Here is a 17,794-nt window from a genome sequence, read left to right as displayed (position 1 = left end):
TCAAAGCACTACCTTGTGGTACAGTGGCATGGACGAGACCAATCCATCCTTATTTCTTCTCTCGTCTAGTCTTTGCCTCTGTTCCTAATTTTTACTACCTCTGCGCAGTGCTTTAAATCCGCCTGCTGTAGCATGTGGACATGGGCAAATGAAGTGTGGGGGACGCAGGGATATGTCCCCCCCAGATTTTGGAGTGGGGGGGACACGTGGGACAAGGGGGGGGGGACGAGGGGACAAAGGATTTCCCCTTCTATGATCTGATTTGCAGGGCCATGAGCGCGCGAAAGCGCGACCTATACTGGCCCTGCACTTGACCTGTGACCTGCTTCCAGCTACCTGCAACCAATCTGATCATGAGGGTGACGTTACAAAGGCCACTCTCCCTCTGCCCTTTTGTTGTGCTGCAAGCACAGGAGGAGTTCTTTCACACCTAGCCGCCAACAGCTGCCTGGAGCCTGCACTTTTGAAAACAAAGGGCGAGAGAGGCCCTTTGTTGATTGCTATCTGAAATCCGTTCCTGCCGCCCTCTAGCCTGAAGATAGCAGCAAGATTTAAATAAGGTAAGGAGGTTTGGGTAATTAAATAAAGTATTTCCCTTACTTTTTAAATAAAGTGCTGTGTTGCCGAGCATCTCCCTTTTTTATACAGTATTGTTGGTTCACTGTAAGATATGAGCAGGGCAGGTTTTAGCGCGCTTGTGTGACAATGTCTGTTAGGGCCCTGTTTCTGTCGCCCTCTGTCTCCCTTTCACCGGGTCTCCGACTGCCACAGTGCTAATTATTGTCCCCTGAGGTGACTCGGTGCTTGAAAGTGGCTTTGAAAGCACTTGCTGGGTGTTTCTTGCCCCGGACAGTTTTCAGGCAACAATAAAAATCTCAATCCGGTGATTAATGGTCTTCCTGGAGAGATTGAAGTTTTGTCTAGTGGAAGTTTTGAGTCATCATAAAATAGTACTAGCGCAAAGAGATGCATACAAACTGCGAGGTATAGATTAGAACGTTATGGTTGTTCCCCATTTTTTCATTAACTTAATGTTGCAAAAGGGGTTAATTTCAGTGAAAATCAGTTCTTATTATTAAAGAGAACCCCCAACCATGGCGTTATGTTTTAAATTCTGAGCCTGTGCTTCTCCAGACAGGGTACTCTTAAACTATACCTGCTACCAGTATGGATGGCCTGTGACTCCCACACCTTGTAGTCCTCTGTCTTATGTAACATGTTCTATAGACTTACACACATATGATGATTGTCTCTGTGTAATGTCTGTGTGATGTAAAGTACTCTGACACCCTACACTGGTATGAGGGATGTATGATGGAACAACACTTGTGTACATCACGCATGCCTTAACAACGTGTTCTCAACAACAGCCACGTCTTTATCATGCATGCCTTTACCATGCGCACCATTACCATGCAAGCCTTAACAGTGAATTTAGTTGTAAAAGCATGTTTGGTAAAGGAACATGCATGGTAAATTCTTCCTGCCCTGCCCTCTTACACCTGATACCATACTCCACCCCGCCCAAGCACTTAAAACTCCCCCTTACCCCCTACCCTGAGCTCTAAAGCCCCCCGCCCTGAGCCCTAAAAGTAACCCTGCCCTGTCCTAAAAACTACCCGGTTCCCATCCCCACCCTAAATCCCAAAACCTACCCTGCACTGTCCTAAAAACTACCATGACTCCTCCGCCCCTTCCCTGAACCCTACAACCTACCCTGCCCTGTCCTAAAAACTACCTTACCCCCTGCCCATGCCCTAAACCCTAAAACCTACCCCGCCCTGTCCTAAAAACTACCCGACCTCCCCGTCCTGTACCTTAAAACGAACCCTGCACTGTCCTAAAAACTTCCCTGACCCCACCCCTGCCCTGAACCCTAAAACCTACCCTGCACTGTCCTAAAAACTACCAGATGCCCCTGCCCTGAATTCTAAAACCTGCTCTGCCTGTCCTAAAAAAAACTCTGCCTGTCCTAAAAATTACCCGAACCCCCGACCCCACCCTGAATCTTAAAACCTACTCTACCCTTTCCTAAAAACTACCCTGACCCTGCCCCCACCCTGAACCCTAAAACCTACCCACCCTGTCCTAAAAACTACCTGAACCCCTGCCCTTGCCCTGAACCCTAAAACCTAGCCTGTCCTGTCCTATAAACTACCTGATCTCCCCGTACTGTACCCTAAAACCTACCCTGCACTGTCCAAAAAGCTTCCCTGACCCCACCCCTGCCCTGAACCCTAAAACCTACCCTGCACTGTCCTAAAAACTACCAGACGCCCCTGCCCTGAATTCTAAAACCTGCTCTGCCTGTCCTAAAAAACTCTGCCCGTTCTAAAAACTACCCAAACTCCCGACCCCACCCTGAATCCTAAAACCTACTCTACCCTTTCCTAAAAACTACCCTGAGCCCCACCCCACTCTGAACCCTAAAACCTACCGCCCTGTCCTAAAAACTACCTGACCCCCTGCCCTTGCCCTGAACCCTAAAACCTAGCCCGGCCTGTCCTATAAACTACCTGATCTCCCCGTCCTGTACCCTAAAACTACCCGCCCCCACCCTGTATCGTAAAACCTACCCCGCTCTGCCCTAAAAACTACCTGACCTCCCCGTCCTGTACCCAAAAACCTACCCTGCACTGCCCTAAAAACTACCCTGACCCCCTGCCCTGAACCCTAAAATCTAACCCACCCTGTCCTAAAAACTTCCCGGCGCCCCGTCGTACTCTAAAACCTACCCAGGCCTGTTCTAAAAATTACCTCGCCCCCACCCTGAACTCTAAAACCTACCTGGCCCTGTCCTAAAAACTACGTGACCTCCCCGTCCTGTACCCTAAAACCTACCCTTCATCAAAGGCAAATGCTAGCTTTCTGCCCACTGTGCATGCGCTAGTGGTTGGCCCTAGGGACCAGATGCCAGTGATCATTTGGAACACCTGCGATCCTGGATGTTGCCACCGATCCCTGCCAGCACACTTTGGAGGGTTCTGTGACCTTGGTGTCCTGCTCAGGCAAGAAAGGTAATTGCCCCACCAATCATGATCTCACCCCAGGGGTGTGGAATTAAATAAAATATCTACTTGTCCATGGGACAGGTTGCTTCTTAAATCTACTTGCCCTGTAAAAAAATCTACTTGTCCCTTTGGTGCCAGGTAGTCTGCAAACCTACTAACTTGCATGTTTTTAAGTATTTTCACCAGCTCTTCTCTAATCTTTTCCCATAATGAGAAAGGTTGGAAATTTACTCCTGACAATGGCAATAGTGGAAATTCTTCCAGGTTTGGGAAAAAATAGATGGAGGGAAAGTGAACTTGTAAATGCTCAATAGATTTTCACATGAGCAAATCTACACATGTATATTTGCTCGTGCTGAAATACAGTTCACAAATATTTTCTAGGAGTACGATTTCCTGGTTTACTTCTGTCAGCTCTTGTGAATTCATGAAAGCCACAAATTCAAAGACGTATACCATGGGTGCACTTTTGAGACTATTAATAATTGGTGACAGTGTGTGCTTTTTGAGACCAAAACCTTTTTTCTTTCTGTTTGCCACTGTTTTTACAATGGTGAGGGCCTAGCAGCTCCTACAACAATAAAGTGTTACAAAAGGTATGTCAAAAAAAGCCATGCATTGACAAAACCAAAAGACTCACAAAAAGTGTCAGATCGGTTGGCTTTGCCAGTGCTTGTTGATTTTCATGCTTCCCAAAATGTTGTTGAAAATTGTTACACGCATTTTCTATTAGGAATATATTTTTTTAAATACTAGCATGCATCAACACATTTTACTCAGTGACGCTTCAAAGAAATAACACCTAAAATATCATTGTAGCGAAGCGTTTTTTTCCCTACTTGCATTTTTTCTGAACATTTTATTTTGAAAGCAAAAAATCATCACTCTTGCTTACAAACTTCTGCCAACATTTTGCATATAATCACAGAGCATTCTGGGAGCATTATACTTAGCCTCATATTATTAAGCTTTTCAAACGTGTGTACACTCATGTTTTTTACTGGAACCACTGTCATTAGTGCAACGTGACCTTAAAACGTTTATTTACAGCACTCACCCTTATAATGAAGGTTTTTCGTTAATGCACCACAAATACAAGTGTGAACAGCATTAACATATGGATACAAATATTACATCCACTGCAGACAGTTCCCATCTTTGTAAACTGACAGTCAAAGCATTTGTGCTGCAGGGGTTTGGGCCTACTTGTCCCAAGGACAAAATAAATATGAAAACTTGTTGCCCTTGACCCCAAACAGTATGTCCTCAGCATTGGGTGATAGGAGTTCCACATCCCTGCACCCCATCTTAAAATACATAAAAATATGACACAAAGCATACTTTCAAAATCACATCTGCAGTCACCTCAGTGACTTTGGAGGAGATAATGACTGGCCCCAACGGTGAGTTCCTGGCCTGGATCCACCCCTTTGGCTATGTGGCCATGAGGTAGGTCCCTCCATATGGGAGAGCTCCCCCTGCAGCCCTTTTAGGTGCAAACTTTGTGCAGGGGGCCTGCCTGCCCGCCAGGATACTTACCTTGGGTGCCCCCTCCACCACTCAGGCTCCCACCACCCAAGGGCAAATGCTAGCTTTGTGCCCACTGCGCATGCGCCTGTGGTTGGCCTTCTTTTCTGAAATGTGCCACAATTTAATATCTGAGCAGGACCGTCTTTGTGCCTCCCTTGAGTAACCAGCGTCTCTTCCAACTCCAAGTCCACAGACTCAGCTCTGGCTCACCTGAGCTATTACCTGGTGGTAAGTCTCCAGAGTCCCTGAGCAGAAGGAAACACAGCACCACACGCCACCAGAACGCAGCATTCAGCCAGACCAACAACCTACAGTCAGTGAGTGGATCAAGATAATTGCAAAAAGGGCCACTGCTACTATTACCGCTTCCAATAAGTAAGTGCACTATTGAGTTGTCTAGTGTAAAACATGAATAATTTGTACCCAACCTGTTTGGATACTTTTTTAGTCAAATTATGATAATGCGCTTCCTTTTTCAGCATCTCAACATTTGTGCATTTTCTCTTTGTATGCTGTGTACAGAACAATTCTGTAGCACTATACTTGTATTACTGTGACCAAAATCAAACGCCTTACAATGTCATATGATGTTCCCCAATAGATTCCTTTTTGCCACAAGTACAAAAATACTTCACTTTTGGAGACCTGCTTGATCGCATTATCTGTCATCTTCAGCTTAAGGAACTTTTTCAGCTAAGTTCCCTGCCACCGTTAAGTATATGCTGGAGTGTTATATGAATTGCTGAAACATTCTAGTCAGGTAAATTGCCAAGTAGAGTTGCTGTGGAAACCTAACGGTGTTTTAAAGCAGCTGGATAGACCTTCTAGGAAGCCTTTGCACATGCTAGCATCACTTCCACTCACTGTTGCACAACACTGGGAGAGGATCCTTATGCTGGAGGCAGGTTTTGCTTCTAACACTTCCTATGTTAATTACATATGCGGATGCACACAAAAGTCTGTTTGCAACTTTTAAACTGCAGTTAATTAATCTGTATGTTCCAAAATTGCAACTGCTACAAACTTATCTTTTCTGTTTTTTTTCTAGAATGGATATCCGAAAATTCTTTGTAAAGAAACAGCCAAGTGAAGTGACCCTATTTTCAGACAACTCAGAAACTAATACAATTCATTGCAATGATATGCCGGATCTGCAGTCTGCAATTCAATATGGAGTTAGGGTGGCTGATTTCGAAATATCAAGTGAATACGCCCCAGTCCCAGGAACATTTTGTGAAGCTGTCACTTCCTCAGATGAATCAAGCAACAGTTCTTCTGCAACAGCAACCAGTCTTCAGGATAATGAGGAAACACTTGGAAGCACAGTGACCCAAACCAACCGTCTGAGAGCACCATGCCTGTTCAAATCATTGAAACACAGTCACAGACTAAGAAAAAACATATTCTGCATTTTCAGGGAAGGTGGTTCCAGGATTTCCCCTGGCTACATTACAGCGAAAGAGTGGCAGGAGTACTGTGCTTTCACTGTGCAAAAGCTAAGTTGCTGAAATTAACAGAGCTGTCCAAGAACGCAGAGGAAGCATTCTGCAGCACTGGTTATACCAACTGGAAGAAGGCCATAGAAAGGTTCAAAAAGCACCAGAGCAGTTATGCTCATTCTTATGCACTGAATCAATTAGCACATTATAGAGGGTGCCAACCAATCAATCAACAGTTATTACAGCAAATCCAACAACAACAAAACGAAGCCTGGCTTTGTCTTAACAAAATCATTCATACTATTGCTTTTCTGGCAAAGCAAGGCCTTGCACTTCGAGGTCATGATGACAGCATTGGGAATTTCCGTCAGTTTCTTAGTGCACGAGCAGAGGATGTACCTTCTTTGAAACAGTGGATTACAGCAAATCGAGCAGAATATCTCAGCCAAGACATCCAAAACGAAGTCCTTCAGTTATTATCCCATGCAGTTTTGCACCAGATTCGTAAGAATATTGGTGACAATCCATATGCAGTAATTGTTGATGGCACACAGGATATATCTGGTCAGGAACAAGAAAGCTTTTGTATCCGTTACACTGACCACGATCTGTACCCTCTTGAGCATTTTATTGGACTGCATCAGGCTGATAATACCACTGGTACTGCAATTGCTACAATTGTTAAAGATGTTTTATGCCGCCATGGTCTTTCTCTGTCAAAGTTGAGAGCACAAACATATGATGGTGCAGCAAATATGGCAGGTAAATACCATGGTGCACAAGCATTAATACGCCAAGAACAACCTCTTGCTCTTTATGTTCACTGTGGAGCACATTGTACAAATCTGGTTATGCAGGCTGCAGCACATAAATGTTCCATAATGGAAGATGCACTGCTTTATGTCCAAGAACTTGGAAATCTATTTGGACAGTCTTTGACATGTCGTACAATATTTTCAGACCTCATCCAGCAAAGCATTGAAGGCCCTACAAATGTGTTAAAAATAAAGCCACTGTGTCCAACACGTTGGACGGTCCGTGTAAAAGCTGTACAAAAAGTAATGGATAATTATGAACCTATTCTGGAAACCCTAGAACAATTATCAACATCCAAGTCCAGTGGTGATGTGTCTGCTCGTGCTCGTGGTTTGCTTGCACACTTTCAGAGAGGAACAACTGTCCTAGGTCTTCAGATTGCTCTCCAAATACTGCAGCTTCTGGAATGCCGCCAGCAAAGTTTATCTGGGCTACTGGCTGCTGTGAATGTAGCAAAAAGTGCCATAATGAAGCTTCGTAATGATGAGTCATTCAACAGTCTGATTCCACTAACCACATGACTTCTAAGTACCATCTTAATGCCATTGAAGTGCCACGACTGCGGCGAATCCCTAAAAGAATAGATGATGGAGCAGCAGAAAGTTTTCATCCTGCAACCGTGGGGGACTACTATCGACCTCAGTACTTTGAACTTTTGGATACAGTTTCTGTTCATCTCACTCAGCGTTTTGACCAGGAAGGCATCCAAAGATATGAAAAACTTGAACAGGTGCTTTTAACAGGCAGTGGCATGGACTCTATTTCTCAGTACAAAGAAATTGACCCTTTGCTGCTCAAAGCTCAATTATCTATATTATCAAGTATGTTCAAGTACTCTTCAGTCCCAGAACTGGCAGACATACTCCGAAAAATGCTTCCAAGAGAGAGAGCTTTCTTTTCACAGGTTGAGAAGCTACTGCAGATTCTTTTAATTATTCCAGTATCTTCTTGTGAGGCTGAGAGAAGCTTCAGTGGTCTCCGCCGCCTGAAAACTTGGCTAAGATCAACTATGTCCCAGAAAAGACTGAATCATGTTGCCATATGCAATATACATAAAGAGATGATGGACTCAATTGACCTACAGACAATAGCAAAACAATTTGTCCTCCGCAGTGAACGGCGAAATAAATTATTTGGCTTTTCAAATTCAAGTTCATAATTTTATTATAGATACCTACAGCAAGAAATAATCATTTCTAATTAGGCCAATTGCATGTTGAGGTTTAGGAATCTCACCAAGAACATTTAGTTTATTCGTCCTTTTTTTGTCCCACCTTTGTTTGCTTGGTGCATGAAGATGCAAGATTTATAAACATTTTTTTGTGCATTTGGTCCAATTACTTTGTGAATGTAAATAACAATAAAGCATACTTGCAAACTGTGACTACAAGCATGCCTTTCTCAATATTTCACTTAAAAACAATGCGATTGTATTTGTTTACCCGGGTGATCTCACACAATGGGCGATTTGTATAGGGTCACTTGAAAGTCCTCAAGGTTGTCCCTGTCCCCCCCAGAAATGTACTGTCTCCTACGCCCCTGCATGTGGAGCGCTACTCTGTGCACTGGATCGCCTCTAGGCGCTTTCAGGAGGGTGGTACGTGTGGCTTTCCGCTGAAGCCCTTCAGCTCCATTTCTGTTCGCACACAGGCGTGTTTGCTGATTTTCACGCACTGATCTGTGTGCGTTAGTACCACCAGCTGTCAGGAGGGTGGGTCGTGATGGGGCGGTGAGTAAACTTTATCTCTGCACACGCATCCGCTGTTGTGCCTTCTACACGCAGCCTTTTATGCAGATGTTCTGTTTTCACTGATTCGAATCCTGTGTGTGATGCAGATTCCATCAATTGGAAATATTCTACACCAGGTACAATAATAATAACAGTAATAACGTGGGGTTTTATTAAAATCAGATTGAATCCTCGGTTACATTACCGCTCCAATAGTGGATGGCGACTCAATGGCTCCCTTATGACTGCATTTTCCAGCCCCGCTAGCAGACAAGCGTCTGGTGATGTGATTGGGCTCTGTGGTGACATAAGGACGGGTACAGGGCTTGTGACGGGAGAGGGTTGATTTAGGCACTGATATGACACTGTGGCACTACTAATCAGTGTCACAGCACGTGGGCTTTTCTAATGGAGATGTACTCATGAATTCTAGTGGCAATGAAATCATAAAATGTAAGTGTTGAACTTAGATCCTTGCTTGCTTAAATGTGTGATCCTGGGCAAGTAAGTCACTTTGCAGGCTGCTCTCCAGACACAGCCTTTGTGTAATGATATCCGTCACTGAGGGGTAGTCGACAGCTTAGAGCACCCAAAACTGAGGGGCAAAGAGATGTGAGGTTTCTGCTCTTGGCTGTCCTAAGCCCAACTGAAAGAGCGATCAAGATAGACAAAGGGCCTCTCCAGAAGGGTCCCCTTCACCTTGCACAACAGAATCTGCTGTTCCAGCCCTCACCCATACCAGCTACTAAAGGGGTGCTTCAAGACGTCTAGTCAGAAGTCTCTTGCTAACAAGAGTTTGCAAAGGGAGACCCTGTCCCCATACTCCTCACCACCTCAGCGCCTGGAATTCCACTCTCCAGCCACAGGAATGCAGACAAGACACTTCCACTGTCCGGAGAAGCTGTGCTCATCCTCCACCCTGTGCATGCCAAACCAGAGGTACTTAAAATGGACCCCACTTTGCTTTGTAATTAATACTGACAGTCACACTTGAGTGTGAACATCAGAATACATCTCTGCGAGCATTTGCAGAATCTTCTTCAACGTTTATTTCCAGTCCTTTCTTCCCCTCTCATCGCCTGAGCTGAGGACTCGTGTTGCCTATAAGTGGTCTTGTGGGGCCTAGCAGTAGATAGACTGTTTACCTGCTACTGGCGCACCTAAAATGGCACTATCTTAATCTGCAAATAAGGTTGTATCTTTCAACAGTCTTGCGTCGTCAAAGTGCATTTTATCTCAAAAAGCATCCACTAAAATCTAGTATGAAAAACTGACCTTCACGTAAAACTGATTGCCACCTCTCCATTTTTCTTTCAAACGACCCCCTCCTTTTATCTCTGCACGCCACCTTCTCTGGGTACAACTTTCTCTAAAACACATGCTTTTTTGCCTTAATCTCTATCTAATTTCGATACATTGCCCACAGCTCATTTCAAAGATCTCAACCTCTCCTTTTTTTTGACAGTCACACCCCGGCTACCTAACAATACCTAATCTCCTCTAGCTCATGTATTACCCCGCCAAACATCTGTAGGAACTCACACACTTCCGTTCCCGCCCACTAATGATCAAACCTAACTTCTATCATACACACAAAGGGTGAAGGGAAGAACGTTTACAATAAGTTTAAACACTGGCAATTGCCCATGATAGCATTCCACCCAATTGTTTTTTGTCCGTCATGCCACCTCAGATTAAACACAGGCATATGCAAATCAGTTTTGGTGCTGCTCCAATAGGAACAGTCCAGCCCGAACCGCCAAGCCAGGTCCTTTCCAACGCGATACACAAGCCTAACTTTGAGTAATTTAATCCACCAACAAGAAAATTGAGTTAATGCCTGGAATGGTGCTTGGAAGCACACGACTGATCCCAATAACAATAAGACTGGACTAATTACTAGCCTCCTAGCATGCTTCCTGGCATAAAGTGCTTCAGCGCCTCGTCAGGGGTGGTAAGCACTATATGAATGCAAATATAATACATTACAACATAAAGGTGACATATAATCCTATGCAAATAATGAACACACCATAGTGCATTTCCATGAATAATATGGAACGTCTGGAGGTCTGATCATCAATGACACTTAGATTCCCTCCCTGCAGCTAAGAGTTGTTTGGGATGCTGTGGTGTGAAACCATTTGGATGAATAGTACTTTGGCGCAGAGGCTTTGTGCAGATGGTGTTAAGGTATATGAGAGAAGAAAGATGATGTTTTTACAGGCCATGGGAGATCCATTACTTTCTGCCACACTCATGTGGTTCGCTTTAAAGGATGTTGGCAAGCATCCTTCCCTTGCTACTGAGAACTACACTGCCAGCTGAGCCCTTCATGGAATGCTTTCCTAGCTTGGCGGGTGCTTTCCTAGTGAAAGCAGAGCTCAGGGTTGCCAGGCGGCCGCGTGCTCCTCGTGGCCCGTCAGACCGGATGTTCCTCCTCCTGTGCGTTCTGTTGATGGAACAGAAGGAGGAAAATGGGTGGGGACAGAGGAGGGAAGCAGAACTCCAAAGCCCTGATTACTTTCTGCTTAAGGCACTTGCCGTGCCTCTTTGAAGCAAGTGGTCACATAGCATTGCCACGGGTTCCAAGAGGCGTGTCAGGGGTAGCACCCACTACTCCTGCTGTCCTTTAAATTACGTCCATACATCCGTCTGCCAAACCGTGCTCCCTGTTCCCCATGAAGGCTTCGACAGCCCGTTTTGCTGATGAATAGAAAAAAATATATATATATATATATATGAGAGAGCGTAGTTTAAATATTACATATTATAGACGTGAAATGCTTATGTCTAACAATGCTGTATTAATAAAATATTAATTGAAGCATATTCATAAACGTGGAAAATTGTTCATATGTATAAACTAATGTCGACTGTAAGAAATAATCGTTTATAGTTTGCCTAACTGAGCACATTAACACGTATAAAACTGCATTCATTGGAACCATATATCCTAAGTTAGCGTGAGTCGAGAACTAGCTGTGTAACTCTCATATTAAAGCATATTTTTCTGTTTCTCCAGTGTGCTGACTTGCAAAAGACCATGGCCCAGCGATTGTTCTTTTCCCTTACTAGTTTGCAACAACATCCAACTTTCCCATCCGCATGCTAGTAGCTTTCATATAAAAGACATGTGCTTCGAAACAATAATAGACACTTCCAAGGACGGTGAAGCGAGAAGAAGAGAACTTTTGACCTGATATGTACAAAGACGATGAAGTAACCCCGGATGTGCCACCTACGAAAAACGTCAATTATGAAGACCAATTAGGAATTAGGGAATTATCATGAAATGACAAATGCATTACTTAATGTATAATTTAATAGGCTACAGATAGTGGGGTGTAGTGACTGACCAATAGAATTTTGGGGGAATGTATTACGAAAAAGGTTTAAAAACCCATGACACAAGAGACAAAGAGCATTAGGTAGGGAATGATATTGATTGCATCCAGAAACTCTGTCACTTTATTTGGTGATTTGAGACTTAGACAAAACCATCCTCGCCCATAGACTGCCCCATTACACTTTCCTCCTTATGAGGAGAGTGTCCCTTGCCTCTAACTTAGATAGACTGACGGTGAACTAACTGATGTCCTGAAGACGAAGACTGATTCTGTACGCTGTCCTATTCTGAGGCGGGTAAATATAATCATTGATAATGGAAATGCATTCATTTGCCTTTTCTTTCTAGGTACCAACTGCTGTATGTTTTTGATTAGAGACCTTAGTTAGATGTTTTCCAAATTGGTGTTCAAAATTGTTTTGCATGAAGCCCAACATGCCAATGCTAATTAGAGGTTAGATGAGACATTCGTCCCGACTGACAACCTGACGTGACTGACATAGTGCTATGCTGAACTAATATCTCTAGAAGGTTCTATGTACTACGATCTGCTTATAGTCATCTGATTGTCTATGCTTCTGATCTTTGCATTATTGAAAGCGTATTATGATTGTCATCTTGTGATTATGTTTATTTACTTCTTGGTTTTGAGATTGATGCATTTGCTATTAGATTGTAATCAATAGGGAATAAAATTCATAAAACTCCATTAAGGTGTGGTTATTCGTGACTGAAAGGTCATCATTGCGCCGAAGGTTTATTAATGACTAAAGTAAGATATATTTTGGTGTTAACTATTGACAATGTTATTGACATATTGATCAGTTATCTCGTCCTACGGTGTCTCACCACTGAGCCCAAAGATTCATCGGCCTAAAACGAGTCCTGATGTGTATAAATTAACATAGACGGACGCGTTAACAGTTCTGGTAGCAGAGTACGGTTTGGCCCTTGGGGGCCCTAGGACGGAGTTTCATTGTTTAATTTGTTGTTTTTCTGTGATAATGCAATTTAGAGAGATAATGAGTGGCTAGGTTCGCCATGGCTTTCCTGGGATCTCGGAGCCTGCCTAAATGAGTTGGGAATGTTCTCGGCGCCATAGTATGCGTGGTTAGGGTCTTTTGCGCTTATGAAATCTTACGCATTTTGCAGGTGGTTGTGAAAATTTGCCTGTGTCTAGGCCAAAATAAGTGTTGTTTAGAAGGAGTGGGCGTACTCCACAGTATGAGAGTAGGGAAGTTGGCGTACTTCATGTAAATGCAGCGCTTATTGCTCAAAATTATCCACGTGGTTGGTTGTTATATACGGATCTATTGAGGTCTAAGACTCCGGAGTATGATAATAAATGTGGTTTATGTTGTAATCTGTGCGGTTTAATAGGTCAATCGGGCGTGGTTGACAAGTCAAGTTTCGAGTTATAATGCATGTGTGAAACCTTCGATGGAGATTTGACAAGTTCTAAAGTGCACTAGAAGGAGTCATTGACAAGTCGAGAGTAGGATTTGCAGGTCGAATTCTGCTTGCGTATGTGGGAACTGAGAAGGAGAGAGTAGCAGCCAAGGCTTCAAGTGAAATTTCTGTAAAGTTCTGAAGCGAATGTGTTACCCTTCCTGTAGTAAACTGGCAGATTTGTATTGTCATTTTAAGAGCTTGCAATAATTTGCATTAGTTTGTATGAGTTGTAAGGAGTTGTGAGGTGTGGACAAACCGCAGGACTTTGTCAGCTGCAGTGTGTATGAGTGTGACGTCAGTGGTGCCGCGCTGAGATAGGTCAGATGCCGAGAGGGGTCGCGCACGGATTGGTTACCGTCCGTGAGAGGCAATAGGTTGAGAAAAGGGTAGGTGAAGAGTGTCCTGGGAACTAAGCCGTTTTCTGATTAAATACGAAATAAAAGAATTTCAAAATGAATTTTGTTAAGGCATTCAAAAGCGCTTTGAAAGGAGACGTATATATTGTTGCAACCGATGGGGAACCTACACCACCTGAGGGTACTCCAGCTTATACAGTTATGGAAGAAAAGGGTGTTGCACCTTGTTTATGGATAAAATAATGGCGCAAACTAACAGAGAAAGAGGGGTGTCTAGCGTTTCCAGAACATGGGACATTCAATCCAAAGGTGTTAGAAAATTTGAGGTGGATGTTAAGTATGCAGAAACCACCTCCGAGACCGGCACAATACGAGGCTTTGGCGATTTGGGACCTGATGGCTCTTAAACATAGGCAAGAAAGGTTTCACAGAAGATTGACAAGGGCAGAAAAATCCTATGCAGAGGCTAGATGGGACAGTTAGAACAAAATGTGGAGACGAGGAATAGTAGATGGGTTAAAGCTGTTTCCGGCAATAACACAGGGAGAAGAGACACAGGGAAAGAAAGCTTCTTGCAAAACCGACAAAGATTCAGGCAAATTCAAAGAGAACAAAAGGTCCTGGGAGGAAGAGGATGATTCAGATGATGAGGCGTTTATGGATAGATTGTTACATGATCGTCCGCCACCGTATGCGGTGAACGACAATGCTCCAAGTACTAGCTTGGATCCTGGGAACCAGACAAAGGAAAAGGGAGTTACTGATACGGCACAGACTAGCGATACAGCCTTGATACAGAATGGTGTCAGTGTACCCACTGCACCAGACTCGCCGATACAGTTGCAGCCTCCACCGCAGATAAAAAGAATTTACCCCGATGTCCCAGTGCTTGAAACTACTACGAATTTGGTGGTGCTGCCAGACCCGATATATACTAAGCCAAGGCTAATACAGATTGAATCAACTCCAAAGCTAGTGTCACAACCGCCACAGCTGATACCTGGGTATAACCCTGTAGCAGGACCTCCGTTAGTACCTGTACCGTGTACATTAGAACAGACCTATGGTGTTGCAGCTCCAAGAAGCTTGGGACCAGGTCAGACACCTGCTGCTATATCGCTACCTATTACTGCCGGTCCCCCAGTACCGTTATAGGCACAGGAGAAAACAAAGACCTGCGATCAGGGAGTTATGACTCATGAAGTGATAAGAGGAGGGCCTATTAGAACTCCACAAATAATGGCCCAGGGAGGACAGGTATGCGAGCAACCGAGACCCTTAATGGACCTTAGTCCCATAGGGGCACCTCTTGAAACAATGCGACAAGCAGGGTTGGGAGTCTTGACCCCCCAAACTATGAGTACAAATACCTCCCACACTCCAATGATACATGCAGGGAACATTTCACTGCAAGGTTTTACAGTACAACAGTTAAATGAGTGGCTAGAGAAAACTTGTACTTCACAAAAGACTACAGTGACCACAATTGAACCTGAAAAGGAAGCACAAGATGAATATTTGAATCTTGTGCGATTAGGAGCAGAAGCTGCTGAGTTGGTGGAAGGAACAATGGGAGTGAATAGGTTAGAATCATACACTGAGGCAGAATTGAGGTACTTATGCCCTAAGATTACCAAAGAGGTAGGCAAAGTACACCAGAGATTAACGAATTTGGCAGACAAATACAATATCGATATCGGAAATACGAAACACCTGAAAAGGAGCTACAGATTAGATTTTGACACTAAAGATTTTGAACACATGAGATCCGCAGGCATGAAGACACACTTGAAAGAGTTGCTTCAAAGTGCACAAATTTGGGGAGCACTAGAGAAATGGGAAGGCCGGTGGGCAAAGAAAAGAGATAAGGGAAAAAGAGATAGCCCAGGGTCTAATGAAACAACAGCCACACCTAGTTTAGAGACAGTGAAAATCCTACCTATGAGAGAAACAGCTGGTGGTGTCTTAGTGCATGTGCCTTGGTCTAGGGGAGACATTTTGTCCTTTATGAATGATTATCCTAGGTTAAGAGAAAAGCCGATCGAGTGGTATCAACAGACAGATAGATTCGTGAAGCTTGCAAAGTGTCTCTGGGAAGACTTAAATACTTTGTTTGAAATCATTGTTCCGCCAGATTTGTGGCTCGAGTGTAAGAGAGGGGTAGATTGGCCCACAAAGGAGCCGGCAAGGGATAAGGTGATTGGAGCACCTTCTGAAGAGGTGATGAAATATTATCATAAAGTAATTGAGTTTTTGAAACAAAAGGTGTCGCCGAAAGTGACCGATTGGCAGAAAATCGACCGGACTTCTCAAGAGGTTAAAGAATCAATACATGCGTATTATGAGAGATTGTTGAAAGCATTCAAACATTACAGTGGTACTGAGACAATCGAGCCGAAGGACATGAACCATCTTGTGTTTAGGTTCGTCGAAGGGCTGAGACCGGAGGTCAGCCAGCTGATTAAAAATCATTTGATTTGCTGGCAAGCTAAACCGATTGATGAAGTATTGCAGTATGCAAAATACTGTAGTGATGAGATTGAGTTGAAGCAGAAAAAGTTGAAGGAGAAAGTGATGGTGATGCAGATGAGAGCTGCACAAGCTGGAATACAGGGAAATGGTGCCCAGCAAATGATACAGCAACAACCGCAAATGAATGGTGTGTTTCAGGCACAGCCGAGAGGTAGAGGTCGAGGGTTTGTGAACCGTGGTTCGGACATGAATAATGTTGTTATTCAAAATGACGGTCAGGCATTAAAGAAGATGTCACCATGTCACGCGTGCGGGGGTGTGGGGCATTGGAAGCGGGATTGTCCGAATATGGTGCAGAATGGGACAGTTCAGCAGAGCATTAATGCCGGTACACTACAAAATTCACGAGGTCCAAGAATGAGACACCAAAACCCAAATTTTCAGAATAATTTGGTGCAAATGCCAGGGGTACAACCCATGCAGCAAATGCAAATGCCGCGTTTCCAAACAGTGTTAGCACAACTGATACAACAGCAGATCCCTATGGTGCCTAGACAGCAAATGCAGTTACCCCTAGCTCCGATGGGACAGCAACAGGTGACGCTTCCTCAGCAGGTCACAGGCCAGGTAACAAACCAAAACAACACTGTACAAAAATTCCCATTAAGAGGTGAAAGTGACATGAATGGGGATTGGTCAGACGACAGCTCAGACAGTGAAGAGTGCAGGCTTGCAGCATCTTTAGAGGTAGATCAGAGAGGCCCATATGTAGAGGGAAAAGTAATGGGCTATAAGGTTTCATTTTTAGTCGACACAGGAGCTACACGCTCTACAGTTCGCAGTGCAGAAGTACCGAGATTACCTCTTTCAGGACGCACCATACGAGTGGTCGGGGTGGCTAACCAGTACCTGACTAATCCGATTACTGATCCAGTGCAGGTTGAAATTGGAAACTTCCAAGGCCTGCATAGATTTGTTGTGTGCGACTCAAGCCCAGTGTCCTTACTAGGGAGAGACTTATTATGTAAGACTAAATGTTCGATTACCTGTTCCAATGATGGAATAGAAGTACAGACAAACAGTGACAATGAAGGAGATGAGGGTCATTTCATAGAAGAAGGAGGAGAGACGAATGAAGATTACCCTCTAATTACTCTATTCCCAGTGTTTACCTTGATCGATCTACCTGCTGATCTACAAGGGTCTGTAACAGAGAAAGTGTGGGATTTGACTGGAAAAGAGGTCGGATTAATCAAGGGAGTAGGGCCAGTCAAGGTGCAGATAAAGCCAAATGCAGTGTTCCCACAAGTACCGCAATACCATATGACTCAGGATGTCCTTATTGAAGTGACACAGATAATTGCAGATTTTCTCAGACAGGGAGTTTTGAAAGAAGTTCTGAGCAGTCCGTGTAACTCTCCTATTATGGGTTTGAGGAAGCCCTGTGGAAAGGTTCGAATTGTGCAGGATTTGAGAAAAATAAACGAAATTGTGATAAAATGCTGCCCTGTGGTACCTAACCCAGCGGTAATAATGTTCCAGGTTCCTTGTGATGCTGAATGGTTTACTGTGGTAGACCTATCACAAGCATTTTTCTCAATACCTCTCCACGAAGATAGCCAATTCTTGTTCAGTTTCAA

The sequence above is a fragment of the Pleurodeles waltl genome, chromosome 2_2 (assembly GCF_031143425.1).
Source record: "Pleurodeles waltl isolate 20211129_DDA chromosome 2_2, aPleWal1.hap1.20221129, whole genome shotgun sequence".
In the NCBI taxonomy this organism is placed as follows: domain Eukaryota; kingdom Metazoa; phylum Chordata; class Amphibia; order Caudata; family Salamandridae; genus Pleurodeles; species Pleurodeles waltl.
The sequence above is the reverse complement of the archived record's forward strand: the minus strand, read 5'-3'. Positions refer to the sequence as shown.